Source organism: Nomascus leucogenys, chromosome 4, assembly GCF_006542625.1.
Source record: "Nomascus leucogenys isolate Asia chromosome 4, Asia_NLE_v1, whole genome shotgun sequence".
NCBI classification, from domain to species: domain Eukaryota; kingdom Metazoa; phylum Chordata; class Mammalia; order Primates; family Hylobatidae; genus Nomascus; species Nomascus leucogenys.
Window position 1 is genome coordinate 89,811,492 of NC_044384.1, and position 20,438 is coordinate 89,831,929.

General features: G+C 49.0%; 1 protein-coding gene across 3 annotated transcripts in view; it reads left to right on the forward strand.

Annotated features, from left to right (window-relative positions):
- The first annotated feature begins 11,898 nt into the window (after positions 1–11,898).
- Positions 11,899–20,438, forward strand: part of CTTN (cortactin) — a 38,903-nt gene continuing 30,363 nt past the window's right edge. For all 3 annotated transcript variants that reach the window (XM_030811429.1, XM_030811430.1, XM_030811431.1), the window contains exons 1-2: positions 11,899–12,011; positions 18,654–18,750. The gene's annotated coding sequence lies outside the window, so the exon portion shown is untranslated. The remainder of the gene's footprint in view (positions 12,012–18,653; positions 18,751–20,438) is intronic.

Consider the following 20,438-nt stretch of genomic DNA (forward strand, 5'->3'; position numbering starts at 1 on the left):
ACCCTAAAACCCTAAAGTATAATAAAAAAAAAAAAAAAAAGAATTTGAGCACCTGGCACCTCCCTTCCCCTCTCCCAGTCTCCCAGCTGAGGTTAAGTCAAGTTGTTGGGATCAAATCCATGTTCTCTGTTTTCATTATTATGACTATGTTATTTATTGGTGAGTCAAGTGGGATACTTTGACTGTAACACAGGGGGGCACATGATAAGACTATATTCCCCAGTATTCACAGATGAAATAACATGATGTCTGGGGTTTGCTTTAAAATAATCTTAGGGGGGCGGGCGCGGTGGCTCACGCCTGTAATCCCAGCACTTTGGGAGGCCGAGGCGGGTGGATCACGAGGTCAGGGGTTCGAGACCAGCCTGACCAACATGGTGAAACCCCGTCTCTACTAAAAATACAAAAATTAGCTGGGCATGGTGGCGGACGCCCGTAATCCCAGCTACTCAGGAGGCTGAGGCAGGAGAATTGCTTGAACCCAGGAGGCGGAGATTGCAGTGAGCCGAGATTGCACCAATGCACTCCAGCCTAGGTGACAGAGCAAGACTCGGTCTCAAAAAAAAAAATCATCATCATCATCATCATCTTAGGGGAGGGAGGGATCTGCTTATGGATTGAACAACACTGACCATGTGGATTGGTGATTGTTGAAGGTGGATGGTGCATTCATGATGGTTATATTAATCCACCTTCACATTTGTGTGAGATTTTCCATAATAAAATTTTTGCTGAGTGCATTGGCTCACACCTGTAATCCCAACACTTTGAGGCCAAGGCTGTAGGATTTCTTGAGGCCAAGAGCTCAAGACCAGCCTGGGCAATAGGCTCTGCCTCTGCAGTAAATTTAAAGATTAGCAGGGTGTGGTGGCACACGCCTGTGGTTCCAGCTATTCTGGAGGGTGAGGTGGGAGGACCACTTGAGCTTGTGAGGTCGAGGCTGTAGTGAGTTGCGATTATGCCACTGTACTCCAGCCTGGGCAACACAGCAAGACCCTGTCTCAAAAAAATAATCCAAAAAACAATTTTTAATACTTGTCTCAGGCAGACCCTCTATGTGATAAACTGTCTTCGTCTTTGGATGTCTGAGAATACTGCTGCTTACCCCTTCACTTCATTACGGTAATTTTGCCCAGTTTCAAATTCTGACTGCAGCCCACAGCTGAAATATTTTATATCACAACCCAGCACGCACACACTACATTTCATCAATTCTGCTGTGAACATTTTTTCATACTTCGGTATCTTAAATTAGGATGTGTCTTATAAGCAATGATACTGAAGGAAATCAAGAGATTTTACCCTAGGCTGGGCGCAGTGGCTCATGCCTGTAATCCCCGCACTTTGGGAGGCTGAGGTGGGTGGATTGCTTGAGCTCATCAGTTCGAGACCAGCCTTGGCAACATGGCAAAACCCTGTCTCTACAAACAATACAAAAATTAGCTGGGTGTGGTGGTGTGTGCCTGTAGCCCCAGCTACTCAGGAGGCTGAGGTGGAAAGATCGTTTGAGCCCGGGAGGTGGAGGTTGCAGTGAGCTGTGATCACGCTGCTGCACTCCAGCCTGGGCAACAGAGCTGGACCTTGTCTTGACAACAACAGAAACATTTACTCCAAACTGTATTTTTGACATTATTTTGAAATGGCTGTTATAGGGCCAACAGATGAAGTGGCCCTGCAAAGCTGTCTATTGTCAGGGCAATTTGCATCTGTAGAGAATCTCCATTACTGCACCCAGGCCGTACATAACACCTCGAAAAGTCTGAAAAGAGCCATTTATCATCTCTGACGACTTCTACTTGTGAGGTTTCATCTACGTAACAAGACCCCGTTTGCTAGCCAAACCTCTTCCTCCCGTCTTCCCAAAACCTTATTTGCCAGGATCCAAGCCCTCATTCATTCTGTGGCCTCAAGACCTGACAGTGGTGTCCAAGGAGAGAATACAGTCATGGGTTCTTAGTCTCTTTCTGATTGGCCCAGTAAAGCCCCTTCCTTATCCCTCTTTTCTACTTATCACTAGAGACAGAAACTCAAAACCATGGCGTTGGGCTGCTAAAAGCCTAGAACAGAACAACAAAATAAGGCAGGTTGGGCAAGCCTGGATAAGCTCCTGTACCTCACTGCGGGGCTGGCTCTCTATTCTGAGGGTTCCTGTGTATACACTGTAAATACATGTGTGTGCCTTTTCTCTGATTAGCCAATCTGCCTCATGCCAGTGATTTTTCAGCAAACCTTTAGGGGGCCAAGGGCCTTGGCTCCCACAACATCTTAGACTTGATGAAACACATACAGTATGTGACAAAACATTTAAGATAGGCTGCAAATTCTCTGCTACTCCTCACAGTGAAAGGTAAGAGTCTAACTCCCCTCCCTTAAACCTGGGCTGGCCTTAGTGACTTGCTTGACCAAAAGAATGCAGCAGACATAACTATGAGACCTGGAGCTAGGTCACAAGACAATTTCCAGCTTCCATCTGGGTTTTGTGGAATTCTTGTTCTGAAAGAAACAAGCCACCAACTGGCCGGCCGCGGTGGCTCACGCCTGTAATCTCAGCACTTTGGGAGGCTGAGGCGGGCAGATCACGAGGTCAGGAGATCGAGACCATCCTGACTAACACGGTGAAACCCCCTCTCTACTAAAAATACAAAAAATTTAGCTGGGCATGGTGGCGGGCGCCAGCTGTCCCAGTTACTCGGGAGGCTGAGGCAGGAGAATGGTGTGAACCCGGGAGGCGGAGGTCGCAGTGGGCCGAGATGGCGCCACTGCACTCCAGCCTGGGTGACTGGCAAGTAAGAAGTCCTATTACTCCGAGACCACCCCGCTGTAAGGAGGCCCAAGCTAGCCACATGGAAAGACTGGAGAGAGCTGCCTGGTGTCTGTCCCCAGCCGCTCCCGCCATCCTATTCGAAGTGCCAGCCATGCACGTGACGAAGCCAACTTGGACGTGCCAGTTCCCACAGCTGTGCTGGAGGAGAAGCCATTCTGATGTACCCAACATTCAGAGGCAAGGCCCAGACATAGAACCCCGGTCTTCATCGCAGCCATGGCTGACCAGATGAGCCACTCCAGTGGAGACCGTTGGAGTGAAGATGAGCTGCCCCCACATGCCCCGTCTGACTCACAAAATTATGAGCATGATGAAAGGTTTCATCAGTAAACGCCACCACCTTTTAAGATTTATTATGTTTGGGGTGGTTTATTGTTACAGGAAAGGGGTCCAGATCCAGGCCCCAAGAGTGGGTTCTTGGATCTCACACAAGAAAGAATTCAGGACAAGTCCATAGAGTAAGGTGAAAGCAAGTTTATTAGGAGAGCAAAGGAACAAAAGAATAGAGCAAACCTTTAGAATAGAGCAGCCCCAAGGGCTGCTGGTTGCCCATTTTTATGGTTATTTCTTGATGATATGCTAAACAAGGGGTGGATTATTCATGCCTCCCCTTTCTAGACCATATGGGGTAACTTCCTGACGTTGCCACGGCATTTGTAAACTGTCATGGCGCTGATGGGAGTGTAGCAGTGAGGACGATCAGAAGTCACTCTCATCACCATCTTGGTTTTGGTGGGTTTTGGCTGGCTGCTGCTGCTTTTTTTTTTTTTTTTTTGAGAGGGAGTTTCACTCTTGTCACCCAGCCAGGCTGGAGTACAGTGGCGCGATCTCCGCTCACTGCAACCTCCGCCTGCTGGGTTCAAGCAATTCTCTGCCTCAGCCTCCCGAGTAGCTGGGATTACAGGTGTGTGCCACCACGCCCAGCTAATTTTTTTGTATTTTTAGTAGAGACGGGGTTTCACCATGTTGGCCAGGCTGATCTTGAACTCCTGACCTCACGATCCACCCACGTCAGCCTCCCAAAATGCTAGGATTACAGGCATGAGCCACCACGCCTGGCCGTGGCCGGCTTCTTTACCGCAAGCTGTTTTATCAGCAAGGTGTTTACGACCTGTATTTTGTGCTGACCTCCTACATCATTCTGTGACTTAGAATGCCTTAATCGTCTGGGAATGCAGCCCAGTAGCTTTCAGCCTCATTTTACCCAGCTCCTATTCAAGATGGACTTGCTCTGGTTCACACACCTCTGACAATTACACAGCCGTTGATACGGTATGTAAACCAAAAGTGACTCTAAGCACCCCCAACCAACTGAATAGACCCTTCCCCCTTGGCCAAGAGGATGCCAAAGAAACCTGAAAAACTGGCCGGGCACAGTGGCTCACACCTGTAATCCCAGCACTATGGGAGGCCGAGGCAGGTGGATCACGAGGTCAGGAGATCAAGACCAGCCTGGCTAACACAGTGAAACCCTGTCTCCACTAAAAATACAAAAAATTACCCGGGCGTGGTGGCCCATGCCTGTAGTCCCAGCTATTCGGGAGGCTGAGGCAGGAAAATCGCTTGAACCCAGGAAGCGGAGGTTGCAGTGAGCCGAGACTGCGCCATTGCACTCCAGCCTGGGTGACAGAATGAGACTCCATCTCAAAAAAAAAAAAAAAAAAAGCTGAAAAACTAGTTCAGACCATGATGGGAAGTAGGGGGTCAGAGATGCCTAATTATGTCCTCTTCCCTTTGGAGTTCAGCACAGCTGATCAGCATTAACATTACAACAAAGATCTTAAGAGTGACAAAACAGACTCTTTGTAGCAACACGCTACCAAATTCCAACCTGATTCTAGGATAGCATCACATGCCAGCAAACCCTGAAAGAAATCCAAGTATTTTACCCCAAATAGATTTCTTTGACACACTGTGAAATGGCTCTGCAAAGCTTTTTCTTTTAGGGGAAATCTACATTCTGTACAACCTACACTCTGTTGCCCAGGCTGGAGTGCAATCCCCAACCTTTTTGGCACCAGGGACTGGTTTTGTGGAAGATAATTTTTCCATGGACAGTGTGGGGGTGGTTTCGAGATGAAACTGTTCCACCTCAGATCATCAGGCATTAGATTCTCAGAAGAAGTACGCAACCTGGGTTCCTCGCATGTGCAATTCACAGCAGGGTTTGCACTCCTATGAGCATCTAATGGCACCACAGATCTGGCAGGAGGCAGAGCTCAGGTGGTAATGCTCCCTCACTGGCCACTCGCCTTCTGCTGTGGGGCCTGGTTCCTGACAGGCCACAGACCGGTACTGGTACTGTGGCTCAGGGGTAGGGGACCTCTGTTGTAGAGAATCCCCTTTCCCTTTCCAGGTCTTTTTCTGATCCTGAAGAGATGAGCTGAGAGCACCTTTGAAAGGTCTGAATAGGAAACATTTGCCATCTATTGCCTCCAAAGGTGGTCAACTATGAGACTTCATCTACATAATAAGAACCTTGGTCTCCACAACCCCTTATCTTAACCCAGACACTCCTTTCTACCAATTTCAGGTCTTTAGATAATAACACATTCAACAAACTGCCAACTAGAAAATCTGAGTCCATGGCCGGGTGTGGTGGCTCACGCCTGTAATCCCAGCACTTTGGGAGGCCGAGGCAGGTGGATCACGAGGTCAGGAGTTCGAGACCAACCTGACCAACATGGTGAAACCCTATCTCTACTAAAAATACAAAAATTAGCCAGGCATAGTGGTGCAGCCCTGTAATCCCATCTACTCAGGAGGCTGAGGCAGAGAATTGCTTGAACCCGGGAGGTGGAGGTTGCAGTGAGCCGAGATCACACCACTGCATTCCAGCGTGGGCGACAGAGTGAGATTCTGTCTCAAAAAAAAAAAAAAGAAAAGAAAAGGAAAGGAAATCTGAGTCCACTTATGCCCTGTAAGCCCCTGCTTTGAGTTGTCATGCCTTTCCAGATGGAACCAATGCATACCTCACATGTATTGATTGATGTCTTATGTCTCCTTAAAACATATAAACCAAAGCTGTAACCCAACCACCTTGGGCCCATGTTCTCAGGACCTCCTGAGGCTGCCTCATGGGTCAAGGCCCTTGCATTTAGCTCAGAATAAATCTCTTTGAATACTTTACAGAGTTTGGCATTTTTTTTGTCAATATGTATATGAAATATACCCTTATGTTTTCTACTGTCTAAGATGTTCTACGCTGGCCCCCACTCCCATCCCACGATCATCTGCTATATTTTCTTATCTGTTGCTGCATAAAGACCCACCCCAAAATGTAACGGTAAAAAACAACCAAGATGTATTGCTTCTTTTGATTCAGTGGGTTGCCAATCTTGGTGACTTTTTCCCTTTTTTTAGATGGAGTTTCACTATTGTTACCCAGGCTGGAGTGCAGTGGTGATCTCAGCTCACTGCAACCTCCACCTCCCGGGTTCAAATAATTCTCCTGCCTCAGCCTCCCAAGCAGCTGGGATTACAGGTGCCCACCACCATGCCCAGCTAATTTTTGTATTTTTGGTAGAGACGGGGTTTCACCATGTTGCCCAGGCTGGTCTTGAACTCCTAACCTCAGGTGATCCTCCCATCTCATCCTCCCAAAGTGCTGGGATTACAGGCGTGAGCTATAGCGCCCAGCCCCACTCCCCTTTTTTTAAAGTCAGAGTCACTCTATCACTCAACCTGGAGTGCACTGGCATGATTATAGCTCACTGTACCCTTGAACTCCTAACACCTGGGCCCAAGGGATCCTCCCGCCTCAGCCTTCTGAGTAGTAGGGACTACAGGCATGAGCCACATGGCCTGGTTCTAAACATACATATTTAAAAATCATACTCATGTTCTACAATATACAATTCAACTTTAATAATTCATGTTTCCATTGTTCACAGTATTGGCTTTCTTATTTTATATTTTGAGACAGGGTCTCCCTCTATCCCTCACGCTGGAGTGCAGTGGTGAAATCATGGTTCACTGCAGCCTTGACCTCCTGGGCTCAGCTGATCCTCTTGCCTTAGTCTTCCAAGTAGCTGTGACTACAGGCACAGGCCACCACACCTGGCTAATTTTTTTAGTTTTGTAGACACAGAGTCTTCACTACGTTGCCCAGGCTGGTCTTGAACTCCTGAGCTCAAGCAATCCGCCTGCCTCAGCCTCCCAAGGTGCTGGATTATAGGCATGAGTCACTGTGCCTGGCCTTTGGCTTTCTTATTTAGTATTCATTTTTAAAATCCCTTTGGAACTTACATTCTAGGTTCATTTTAAGTTGGAAATGTTTCATTTTCTCTCTTCCTCACTGTTCCCTCTCCTGCCTTTCTCCCCGTTCTGCAGTTGCCTCAACCTCTCTGTATTAGGGTGGGCTAAACATCTGGAACAAATGGACTCCAAAGGCAGTATCTTAAACACAACAGGATTTTCTTTCGCTTTCATGTAACAGGCCAGGGTGTATGTCCAGGTCAGGCAGAGGAGGAGAAAGGGATAGTAAGGAAGATCTGTTCCATGCAGTCTTGGAGGGATGCAGACTGGTGGGCTCTGCCCTCCTCAACACAGGGCTTCCAAGGTTGCACCTGTCACCTGTGGTAGGCTGAATAATGGCCTCCAAGTATGTCTGCATCCTAATCGTCAGAACGTGTGAATGTTGCTTTACATGGCAAAAAGGGGTTAGCAGATGTGATGAGGTTAAAGATCTTGAGATGGGAGGATATTCTGGGTGGGACCGAAATGGGATCCCAAGCGTTCTTTTAATAGGGAGGCAAAGAGACATATCCGTACAGAGAGAAAACAGGTGTGAAGATGAATGCGTGGGTCTGAGGGATGCAAGAAGCTAGAAAGGTCACAGATGGTTCCTCCCCTAGAGCCTCCAAAAGGAACGAGCCCCACTGACACCTTGACTTTAGCCCATGAAACTGATTTCAGACTCTGGCTTTCAGAGCTGAAGAGCATATATTTGCACTGTGCTGAGGCACTGAGTCTGTCATAATGTGTTGCAGCAGCCTAGGAAGCTGGTCCATGGTAGGAGGCAGCCCCAGGAAGGAATGATGGTCCAGGCTCAGAAGCCATGCATGTCACTTCCTCTCACGTTCCATGGGTGAGAACCTGGCCACGTGGCAGCTCCCAACTCCAAGAGAAGCTGGGAAAGGTATAGAGCTGGACACCCACATGTCCACTTAGTACTGAGGAGGGTGGGGGCGCTGGGTGGACAGCTACGTCTCCATCACTCACATGTGTTGTGTTGAGTCCTACAGCCGTGGTGGTGCAAATGCCCCAGGTCCCATCTGCACCCTAAGTCAGGGACTGGTTTGCTCAGGTCCTGGACATAAGGCTGTCTGGACATCCCTCTTTGGCTGCATGGCTTTTTAAAATTTTTCTTTATTTTTATTTTTTTGAGACAGGTTCACACCATGTTGCTCCAGCTGGTCTTGCACTCCTGGGCTCAAGTGATTCCTCCCACCTCGGCCTCCCCAAGTAGCTGGGACCACTGGCGTGCCCCTGGCTGCGTGCTTCTTTTACAAGCGTGGGTGACCCGGGCCCAGCAGCTTTGCAGTTGCAGGCCCACTCAGCACTTTGCATTTCTCTTCATTTCTGGCTCACAGAGATTTTTTTTTTTTTTTTTTTTTTTTTTTTGATAGAGTCCTGCTCTGTCTCCCAGGCTGGAGTGCAATGGCACAATCTCCGCACAACCTTCACCTCCCGGGTTTGAGAGATTATCCTGCCTCCGCCTCCCAAGTAGCCGGGATTACAGGCGCCTGCCACCATGCCTGGCTAATTTTTGTATTTTTATTAGAGACGGGGTTTCACCAGGTTGGCCAGGATGGTCTCAGACTCCTGACCTCAAGTGATCCACCTGCCTTGGCCTCCCAAAGTGCCAGGATTACAGGCATGAGCCACGGCGCTCAGCCTCGACCTATTTTTGAGCACAGCTATACTTCTTGCTTTGCAAATTTTACACTGTATATGTAATTCTTATGGCCAGGCTCAGTCTCTGCCACACATTCTCCTGTGGAGCGCAATGGGCATGTGGAAGAATGTGCTGCCCCTTTCTCCCCGGGAGCCACTCTGAAGCAGCCCGCTCTTCATCGGCAGCAGACTGGTCTTTCTAAGCCACGAACACTGCCCTCCTGCTGAAAAGTCTGCAGTGAGCTCTGGCTTTCCTTCTCTGTAAAATTAGCCTGGCTAATTTTTGTACTTTAATTTTAGAGACGGGGTTTCACCATGTTGGCCAGGCTGGTCTTGAACTCCTGACCTCAGGTGATCTGCCTGCCTTGGCCTCCCAAAGTGCTGAGATTACAGGCATGAGCCGCCGCACCCAGCTGCTATATTTTCTTTAAGTGTCTTCTTGAATAAAATGCATTTTCTTCAAACTAAAAGTTCATTTTTCCAATTTTAATAGAAATAACATTTCTGTGGGCACCCAAAGATATGCCCACAGCCTAATCCTCAGCACCTATGACTATGACCTCTTATGGCAAAAGGTGTGACGCAGTGAGGGCCTTGAGAGGAGGCGTTTGTGCCGGATCAATATAGTCACAGGGCTCCCTCTGAGATGGACACCACTGACTATGCCTGCTTTTTTGACCAGATGATTTCATACCTCTGTAGAGGCAGAAATTAACCTTTAAAAGACAGGCAGCAATATGGCCTGGCAATGTGGTGGCTCACACATGTAATCCCAGTGCAGGAGGGTCACTTGATCACAGGAGTTCAAGACCAGCATTAGCAACACAGCAGGACCCAGTATCTACAAAAATATTAAAAAATCAGAGGCCAGGCATGGTGGCTTACACCTGTAATCCCAGCACTTTGGGAAGCCGAGGCGGGAGGATCACCTGAGGTCGGGAGTTCGAGACCAGCCTGACCAACATGGAGAAACCCTGTCTCTACTAAAAATACAAAATTAGCCGGGCAAAGTGACGCATGCTTGTAATCCCAGCTACTCGGGAGGCTGAGGCAGGAGAATTGCTTGAACCCGAGAGGCAGAGGTTGCAGTGAGCTGAGATGGCGCCATTGCACTCCAGCCTGGGCAACAAGAGGGAAACTCCATCTCAAAAAAAAAAAAAAAAAAAAAATTAGCCCAATGTGGTGGCATGTGCTTGTAGTTCCAGCTACAGCTACTTGGGAGGCTGAGGTGGGAGGATCACTTGAGCCCAGGAGATCGAGGCTGCAGTGAACCTTGATTGCACCACTGCACTCCAGCCCCCGTCTCTAAAGATTAAACAAACAAACAAAAACAGTCAGCAATGTAAAAAAAAAAAAAAATTTTTTTTTCAGATATGGGGTCTATATTGCCCAGGCTGGTCTTGAACTCCTGGGCTCAAGCAATCCTCTGGCCTTGCCTCTCAAAGTGCTGGGATTACAAGCCTGGCCAACAATCCTTGTCCACAGAAAATGCAAATTAGCTGTGTCCAGTTAAATGCAATTGACCATTACACTAGAGATAGATCAGATAGATCAGTTTTTGAAAATTCATTTCAGCATTCTTTTGACTTCTTTGGTTTTTTTTTTTTTTTTGACACAGGGTCTCTGTTGCCCGTGCTGGAGCGGTCCTTTTGCCTCAGCCTCCAGAGCAGCTGGGACCACAAGTATAGGCCACCATGCCTGGCTAATTTTTTTCTTAAGAATTTTTTTTTTTTGGTAGAGACAGGGTCTTGCCATGCTGCCCAGGCTGGTCTCAAACTCCTGACCTCTAGCAATCCTCCTGCCTTGGCCTCCCAAAGTGTTGGGATTACAGGCGTGAGCCACTGCATCTGGCCAAATTCTTTAAACAATTTGTAACAACTTATGATGTATTCATTATTGAGTTAAATAAAATATTTGACGTGTTCATTTTATATGTGTATGAAGGTCATGATTTTACCTTTAAAAAAATGATCAACATCTGACATTTCCTTCTGCCACCCACACTTCCAATTCATCCTCACATCTGACAGTTTAGCTTTCTAAATGCCTCTTGGCATCTATCCACTTCTCTCCATCTTACCTGCCACCAGCGGTCTGCCCGAATTGGCTACATTAGGCTCTACCTGGCCCTTCTCCCATCCATTCTCCACACAGCAGCCACAGTGATCTCATTACAATTCAAACTTCATGATGTCTTATCTATTTTTTTAGCGATGGCAGGCGGGGGGTGGGATGGGGGGGGTCTCACTATGCTGACCAGGCTGGTCTCGAACTCCTGGCCTCAGGCGATCCACCCATGTCAGCCTCCCATAGTGTTATGATTACAGGCGTGGGCCACTGCGCCTGGCCCAAACTTCATGATGTCTCTTATCTGCTTAACTTCCTCCAAGGACTTCCCATGTCTCCCAGAATAAAGACCGAGGTCCTCGCTGTGCTCTTTCGGCCTCTGCATGACCTGGCCCCTCTCACACCACAGCCCCGCTGCACCACCAGCCCTCTGCCATGCTGAGCTGTTCCCCTGCTGCAAGACCATTCCTACCTTGGGGCCTCTGAACCTGCTGTTGGCCTGCCTGGAAAATTCTTCCCTCCTTACCTTGTTTACTCCTATGAGGCCTTCACATCTTGGCTAACATGTGAATCGCCCAAAGAAACCTCTGGTCTCCCAGGGGTTCAGGTCCTACCGTCTCCCCAGTACGATGTTATGAAACTCTCACTTCTTCTTGGCATTTATCTCATTTCCCAGGTGAGTACCCACGTGGTTTAACGCTTGACTCACCTTCTAGGCTGCTAGGTCCCTGTGGCCGGGGCTCGCGTCCCTGGCACGCATGTGGCCCTTTCTGGGGTGGGGGTGCATGGTGAGCGGACGAGGACGGCTGAGTGTGCGGGCGGAGGGAGGATGGAGAGATGAAGAGGCTCCCCGCTCCCGAGCTCAGGGCACGTGCGTCTCCTCGGCTGGCTTCCTTCCCCCGGCCCCGGGCAGCGCCGCGAATCCTGAGACCCCGCCGCGGGCTGTGTGCTTCTCAGCGCCCCTCCTCTGCGCGCGCAACGCTACTTTCGGGCGAGCCCTGCAGACTCACCACAGGCCGGGCTAGCGCTTAGCCAGCTGCGGGGGCACCCCAGGAGGTCTTGCAGGCCCGGGCGCGGGAGGGGGCGGGGCCGCGCGGGGACCCGGATGCGACCCCGCCCCCGCCCGCGGAACCGGAAGTAGAGCCTGGCGCCTGGGAGCGGCGGGAGCGGCGGGCGCGGCGGGATCCAGGGTCGACCCAGGCCGGACCGACCCCAGGCGGCGGTGAGCGAGCGCGGCGTCCGCCCGGGGTGCAGGCCCAGCTCTGCTTCTTCCCTCCTGTGGCATCGCCTGGCCGCGAAAGGGGAAGGAAGCGGCGGCCGCAGCGGTCTCACCGCTCTTCCTCTCGCAGTTTCGGGGGCCGGGGCAGAGTGGCGAGGCTTTCCCGGCCTGGGGCGGGGCAGGGCGAGGGCCGGGGGTCCGCGAGGGCCACGAGGACAGGTCTGGGCCCCAGGGGGCAAGGGGGCACGGAGGACTTGGGTCTGGGGTCCGCGGAGGAAGGTTAGAGAGGGGCCAAATTGGGGTCTCAGCTCTGAGGGGAGGGTCCCTGGGCCTGGGGGGGGCTCCAGGGCAGGAGAGAGGCCAGGCTGGGAGGGATCGTGGGTCCGAGGGAATAGGAGAGGGGGATGGGCTCCGAGGGGGAGGGTATTGGGGCCCGAGGGAGAGGGTCTGGGCCTGTGGGGTTCGGGGGTCCGAGCGGAGGGGGCCGGGGTTCGAGGGGCCATGGAAGGTGGGTGTGGGGGGATCTCAAGGAAAGGGCGAGGGGTCTGAGAGGGAGGGGTCCGGGCGCAGAGGGAAAGGGATGAGGTCCGAGGGGAGGGGATTGGGGTCTGACGGGAAGGGGTCCAGGCGCAGAGCTACAGGGATGGGGTCTGAGGGAAGGGAATTGGGGTTCGAGGGGAAGGGATCGGGGCGCGGAGGAAAGGTATAGGGTCCGAGGGGAGGGGATTGGGGCTCCAGGGGAAGGGATCCAGGCGCAGGGAAAAGGGATGGGGTCCGCGGGGTCAAGGCGGCTGGGGTGCGCGACTTTGAGGGGCTCGCTGTGGGACGTGGGGGAGCAGCTGGGGATCCGCCCGGCCTGCACCTGAGCGGAGGTTTTGCAATCAGGTCAGTGGAGGCAGCGAGGCGCGGCTGCAGCTAGTCGTGAGGCTCTAAATTTGGAACCGTCCCTCCTTCGGGGTGTGTTTAAAATCACCAGAACGGTGCTTTGGGGCTTTCTGTTAATGTTTCCATCACCTGGATAGTCTAAGGGATGCCTGATCCCTGAAGCTAGAAGGCCTCTGGTGAGAAGGGACAGGGCTTCCTCCCACTGGAATCTGTGGACGTGTCGGGCCCCTTGGGGAGGAATTCATTTTCTGCTGAAGGAAGCTCCGGAGGCATCGGATGAGCGCTCCCTGGAATCCCATGCGCTCCGTTTGGGCTCAGTGTTGACTTGGCTGCGCAGGCTCTGTCGGGGGAACTTCACCCACTAGGTCCTTCAGGCATGATCCAGCCCTCAAGCCCGGCCGGGCCCAAGGCTGCGGCGCAGGAGGGGCTGGCCGCCTGCCCCTGTCTCCATTCCGGTGTTTGACCGTGTGGGTGAGTCACCGGCTCCAGAGCACTGAGTCAGTCCTATTTCTCCTCTGGTTAGAGAAGTATTCGCCAGACACTCAAGGAACAAGGAAGAGTCTTTCAAGTGGGAGTCAATAAAAAGTTGGGGAGGCAGGGTTGTTTTGATATTAGGTCCCCTAGAACTAGAAGCTAACCTTCTGCTAAATCTTACTGAAAAGAAATTTCTTTTGACCTGGGGCGGGGTGCGGTGGCTCCCATCTGTAATCCCTGCACTTTGGGAGGCCAAGGTGAGAGGATCGTTTGAGGCCAGGAGTTCCAGACTAGCCTGGGCAACATAGGGAGACCTTGTGTCTACAACAAAGAAAAAAAGAAAATCGCTGGGCATGTTGGCGTGCACCTGTTGTCCCAGCTACTTGGGACGCTGAGGCAGAGGATCTGAAGCCCAGGAATTGGAGGCTGCGGTGAGCTCGATCACACCACTGTCCTCCAGCCTGGGTGACAGAGCGAGACCCTGTCCCCAGGCTGGAGTGCAGAGGTTCTTCACAGGTGCCATCTTGAACTGCCAAGGTTGCCACTGCAACCTTGAACTGCTGGCCTTAAGCCATCCTCCCACCTCAGCCCCCCAAGTAGCTGGGACTGCAGGCCCAGCTAAAGCCGACTTTTAGTTGTAGCATTTTGATGGACTTGTTTTTAAAACACTTTTAAAATGACAGTGCACATAATCGGCAATTCAGATCTTCAGTCTGTGCCACGCAGTAGGTGCTCAGAAAAGGTGTCCTGAGAGTGTGATTTGCTGTGAGCGCTGGTTGCTGCCTTGTGTTGCAGTATTCCCATGGCCTGGGCCAGCCAAGAGCAGGGGACTGTGCTCCAGGAGCAGGCTTGGCTTTCACTGTGGCCCAAGCCCACCCCATCTGCTCACGTACTGCTTTGAGTAAACGGAGTAAATGTTGGAGGCTGGGTTTCCCATGAGTAAGTGTGGTGCAGGGAGTGTGCCTGTGATGGTGATTTTGGCTATGCAAGTGTCTGTTTCCTTTCTCCTCCTGCTCTGCCATAGATGCTGAGGCTAATGGAAAGCTGATGCTGGACGGCTGGTTCTGTCCTGTCATTTAAAACATTCTTCGGCCAGGCTCGGTGGGTCACACCTGTAATCTCAGCACTTTGGAAGGCCAAGGGCAGGTGGATTGCTTGGGCCCAGGAGTTTCGAGATCAGCCTAGGCAACATGGAGAAACCCCATCTCTATTAAAAATAGAAAAATTGGCCAGGTGCGGTGGCTCACACCTGTAATCCCAGCACTTTGGGAGGCTGAGGTGGGCAGATCACGAGGTCAGGAGATTGAGACCATCCTGGCTAACACAGTGAAACCCCGTCTCTACTTAAAAAAAAAAAATACAAAAAATTAGCTGGGCGTGGTGGCATATGCCTGTAGTCCCAGCTACTCAGGAGGCTGAGGCAGGAGAATTGCTTGAACCTGGAAAGTGGAGGTTGCAGCGAGCCGAGATCACGCTATTGCACTCCAGCCTGGGCAAAAGAGTGAGACTCCGTCTCAAAAAAAAAAAAAAAAAAAGAATAATTAGCTGAGTGTAGTGGCAGGTGCCTGTAGTCCCAGCTACTCAGGAGGCTGAGGCAGGAGAATTGCTTGAACCCAGGAGGCAGAGGTTGCAGTGAGCTGAGATCATGCTGTTGCACTCCAACCTGGGCAACAGAGTGAGACTTCGTCTCAAACAAAAAAGAAAAATTAGCTGGGTGTGGTGGTGCATTCCTGTAGTCCTAGCTACTCGGGAGGCTGAGGTGGGAGGATCACCTGAGCCTGGGACACAGAGGTTGCAGTGAGCTGAGATTGTGCCTCTGCACTCTAGCCTGGGCCACAGTGCAAGACTCTGTCTCAAAAAAAAAAAAAAAGGCTGCTGGGGGGCGGTTAGGCACAGTGGTTCATGCCTGTAATCTCAGCACTTTGAGAGGCTGAGGCTGGCAAATCACTTGAGGCCAGGAGTTGGAGATCAGCCTGGACCAACATAATGAAACCCCATCTCTACTAGAAATATAAAAAATTAGCTGAGTGTGATGGCGCATGCCTATAATCCCAGCTACTCGGGAAGCTGAGGCAGGAAAATCACTTGAACCTGGGAGATGGAGGTTGCAGTGAGCTGAGATCGCGCCATTGCATTCCAGCCTGGGCAACAGAGCAAGACTGTGTCTGAAAAAGAAAAAAAAATTCTTGTATAGAGGAATTTTTCACTCTGTCTAGACAGCAAGATTACCTCACCTTTGTGCAATCTTGATTTGTACACTGACGTTTGCAAGGAAGGTTTAATATTGAGGTTGAACAGAGTCATTATCTTCTTTTGACCCATATTGTAACAGCTTTATTGAGATATAATTCACATACCATACAATGCGCCTGTTTAATGTGTACTATCCACTGGTTTTTAGTATCTTCATGCAGTTGTACAACTATCACCACAATCAATTTCAGAATAATTTTATCACCTCAAAAAGAAGCCCTTGTACCTTTTAGCCATGACCTCCTGATCCTCACCACCACCATCCGCCCAGCCTTGGGCAACCAGCAATGTATCTTTTGTCTCTGTAGATTTGCCAACTCCAGACATTTCCTAGAAATTGAATCATATAATATGTGGTCTTTTGTGCGTGGTTTTCCTTTGCATAATGGATTTGAGGTCCCTCCATGCTGTAGCAGGTGTCACTGCTGGATCCTCTTTGTGGCAGAATAAAATGCCTTTGTGTTAGGTAGACCGCATGCTATGTATCTATCAGTTGATGGACATTTGGAGTGTTTGTTTTTTGGCTGCTATGAATACTGCTGTTCTGAACACTCATGCACAAGTTTTTGTGTGCTTATACTTTTTCTCTTGGGCATAGACCTAGGAGTGGAGTTGCTGAGTCATACAGTACCTGAGTTTAACCTTCTGAGGAACTGCCAGACATTTTCCATTTAACATCCCTGTCAGCAGTCTATGAGGCTTCCAGTTTCTCCACACTGTTGCTGAGACTTGTCATTGGCTATTTTATTTTAGTCATCCTAGTGGGTATGAGGTGGGTTCTCATTGTGGTTTTGATTTGCATTTCCCTGAGGGTTAATGACATTGAACAAACTTTTCCTGAGCTTGCTGGCCATTTGTATATCTCCTCTGAAGAAATGTCTCTTCAGTTCCTTCAACCATTTTTAAATGGGATTATTCATCCTTTTTATTGAATTATAAGAGTTCCTTTTTTTTTTTATTTTTTTTTTTTGAGATGGAGTCTCACTCTGTTGCCAGGCTGCAGTATAGTGACACAATCTCAGCTCACTACATCCTCTGTCTCCCGGGTTCAAGCAATTCTCCTGCCTCAGCCTCCCGAGTAGCTGCGACTACAGGCACGAGTCACCATGCCCAGTTAGTTTTTGTATTTTTAGTAGAGACGGGGTTTCACCATATTGGCCAGAATGGTCTCGATCTTTTGACCTCCTAATCCGCCAGCCTTGGCCTCTCAAAGTGCTGGGATTACAGGCGTGAGCCACCACGCCCAGCCAAGAGTTCTTTATAATATTCTGGATATATGGTTCAAAATAGTTTTCTCTCGGGATCATCTTATCACCTTCTTGATGAAGCACAGTTTTTAATTTTGTACAATTTATGTTTTTCCTTTTGTGTTTTGGTGTCATAGCTAAGAAACTATTGCCAAATTCAAAGTCACAAAAATTTACACCCTTTTAGGATTTTAGTTCATTTTTGAGTTAATTTTTCTGTATGGTTTTGAGGTAGGGGTCTAGAGGCTTTATCTTTGGATCCACAAAACAAGCTTATTTTCTATTAGTTATTTTTGTGATTTTTTTTTAAACTTCAGATATTGAGAGTATAAAATTGTGGGTCTGAGCTTATCCTTAGCTGCTCATGAGTAGATTTTTATTTTTTACTTTATGATTGATTTATATATGAGACAGAGTCTCTCTCTGTCTCCCAGGCTGGAGTGCAGTGGTGTGATCATGGCTCACTGCACCCTTGAGCTCCTGGGCTCAAGCAGTTCCCCCACCTCAGCCTCCTGAGTAGCTGGGACTACAGGTATACAAGACCATGTCTGGCTAATTTTTTAGGCAGAGTTGTATAGATGCTTGCTGATTACACTAATAACTGCAGTAACCAGAATGTAGCAAGCAGTCTGTAGAAGTTAGGTTGCCGAAGGGAACTGGGGAGAGAGATGGGGCAAATAGTTGGGTCAGGAACCAGATGGAAATTAATTAATTACCAAGAGGGCCAGCCAGGCACCATCACCTAGTTCCTAATGCATGAGAAACCAGTCTGCCTGTGACCGGCTTGTTCCTAGGGACAAGGGGATTTCATTCATCGATGTGTGATGTCTAGCAGTGTGGTGTCCAGTTGAGGCTGATGTGTGGTCCTAGGGAAGGGGTCGTGTACTTGGCCACCCTCTAGGGAGCTGCAGTCTTGCTCCCTGCGTGGTAACCATATATGTTCATTAGGAATGCAACCTCCTTCTCCTCGGCTCTCCAGCTGCCGCTCTCATGTCTTGATAGCTGGTCACAGTACTGGTTTTTTCTCCTGGCCATATCGTGATCCTCTTGAGGAGTGTTTTTCTTATATTATTGTTTTAAAAAGCTCACAGTAACAATTTTATAATGTCATTAATTAGAATGAATAAAAAGTGAAAATCTCTAAGAATTATAGCAAACGGTAAATGCATACTAGCAATTAAGGCAATAATTTCTGTTTGCATTCATAAGAAACATCACGTAGGCCAGGCGCGATGCCTCACGCCTGTAATCCCAGCACTTTGGGAGGCCAAGGCAGGCGGATCACCTGAGGTTGGGAGTTTGAGACCAGCCTGACCAACATGGAGAAAACCTGTCTGTACTAAAAATACAAAATCAGCTGGGCGTGGTGGCACCTGCCTGTAATCCCAGCCACTTGGGAGGCTAAGGCAGGAGAATCGCTTGAACCCGGGAGGTGGAGTTTGCGGTGAGCTGCGATTGTGCCATTGCACTCCAGCCTGTGCAACAAGAGTGAAACTCCATCTCAAAAAAAAAAAAAACGAAAAAAGAAAACAAAACAACAAAAAAACAAAAAATCGTCACGTAGTTAGAAGTCTTTTGAAACTTATTTCTTTAGTTTCTCTCTGTTGAACTTTTTCATTAGTAAAATGCAAGTCTTCCCATCCTCCTCTCAGATTTCATTACAAAACCTTGTTGTGTTTGGGAAGATTTCTGAAGTTTTCTAAAAAGATCTCCACACAGAAGGGTTTGCCCAGGGAGCTGCTCAACAGACATCCTTCTGAGCTTTTTACTCTTAATCTTTTTACAGACGGAATCATTCCCCAATGCCTGGAAATTCCTCATTGGATTACTGTGTTTTCAACAGAGTTTTGTGAACAGCCTTTTATCTCCAAGCGGAAAGAAAGGTACTTGTGCATTGTGAACATCCTAACATTCTTTTCCTGTGGATGGTAAGGGCAAAAATCCCTTTAACAGGAAATGGGGGAGGTTGCTGTTTCTGTGTATTTACTGGGAGAGAGATGATAATATTCTGGAAGGAAATTTCATTGTTTAAAAAATAAAGTCAGGTTTCTGTTGCATATGACTTAGAGGAGACAATTGCAGAAAACTCTGGAATTGAGGAAGGGAACCCATTCCTGTCCTCCCTGAGGGGGAAATCTGGCCCCTTCCCCACCCCATGAAAGTGGGTGGGGCCCCCAGGCGCAGGACTGTGAAGCTCGCAGGTGCCCACCCCTCCCGCTGGTGAAGCTGTGTCCAGGAAGATGAGCAGAGACTGTGCTCTGCTAATCTCTCCCCGATGAGCCTGAAAAAGTACCAGGCAAAGACACCTGCCACCTTTATCCTTTGCCTTGGGGGTGAAGGTGGCCTCGCCAGCCCTGCAGGGACTCTCATCTTTCTTGCAGCCCTCCTCAGTGGTGGGAACCATAGGCAGCTGAAGTCCCGCAGGCGGGCAGCCCCCTCGCCAGGGCAGCATGGTGCCATGGGGCAGCCGGAGACCGAGCATCCCATTTCTCTCTCCTGCAGCCATTGCTTCATTTATAAATGGGCGTATTGGGACAAGACGGACTGGTTGTACCTTTCCGTTTTGAGATTCTAGTTCATCTGTTCTCTAAAGTCCTGGCAAAAGCAGATCACTCGAAATTCTTGCCATGCTTTGGGCATTGACACGAGGTTCCAGGGGCACTGTTGGTCCTGCTACACCCCTTGGCAGAGGGTTCTTCCCTGAGAGACAAAGTCACACCTAGAAATTTGAGAGCACGCTGCCCTGATTGGTCCCTCACTGTCACATTGGATTTGGACTTGAGACCCAGCCAGGCTGGAGGGGGAGGAGCCAGATTGGACAGTCTGAAGCTGCAAAGGGGTTTTGTCCCGTCCTGATTCAGGGCGCTAGAGTCCCAACATGGTGCCTGAGAAAAAGTGAATTGGGTGTCCTCAGTTCAGACCCCTGGGCACAGCTTCTGGTTGTTTGATTTAAAATAATATCTCAGTTGCTCTGTGGCCTATGTGAAATTGTATTACTATTTCTGTGGCAAAGGAATCACTTCTTTTTATACATAGTTTAAAAAAACAACCTTAAAAGTTTAGATTTTACCACTGCAGTTACAAGAATTGTCTTATTAGGGTTTACAGGTGTGCCATTGTTCTGTATAACAGAGAAAACCTTCCAGTCTTCAGGGGCTGAGGGAGAAGGTGGCTGCTCACTTGCAGAGCTGCCTGATAGAGGAAAAGGTGGCATTTTATATTCTTGTTTTCTCCCAAGTAGAGAGTAAAGCAACTCTCCAATAAATTACTTGAAACATTTATTAAATTGTAAGTCTGAATTAGGAAAATTATTGTTATGGTTTCAGTAAGCACTTGAAATCAAAATGGGTGCACTTTTTAAAAAATTGTGATAAAATACACATACCATGAGATTTACCATTAGTAACATTTAGTATATTTAGAATACATTACCCAAAATGGTGCTTTTATTTTTGGTTGGAAGCTGTCATCACGTGATTGAGCAGAACAGGAATATGTTCTTAATGAATAAAGTAAGTGCACACCCGACTTTTTTATTTTCCAGAAAATTTTCTCACTCGAAGCCAAAGAG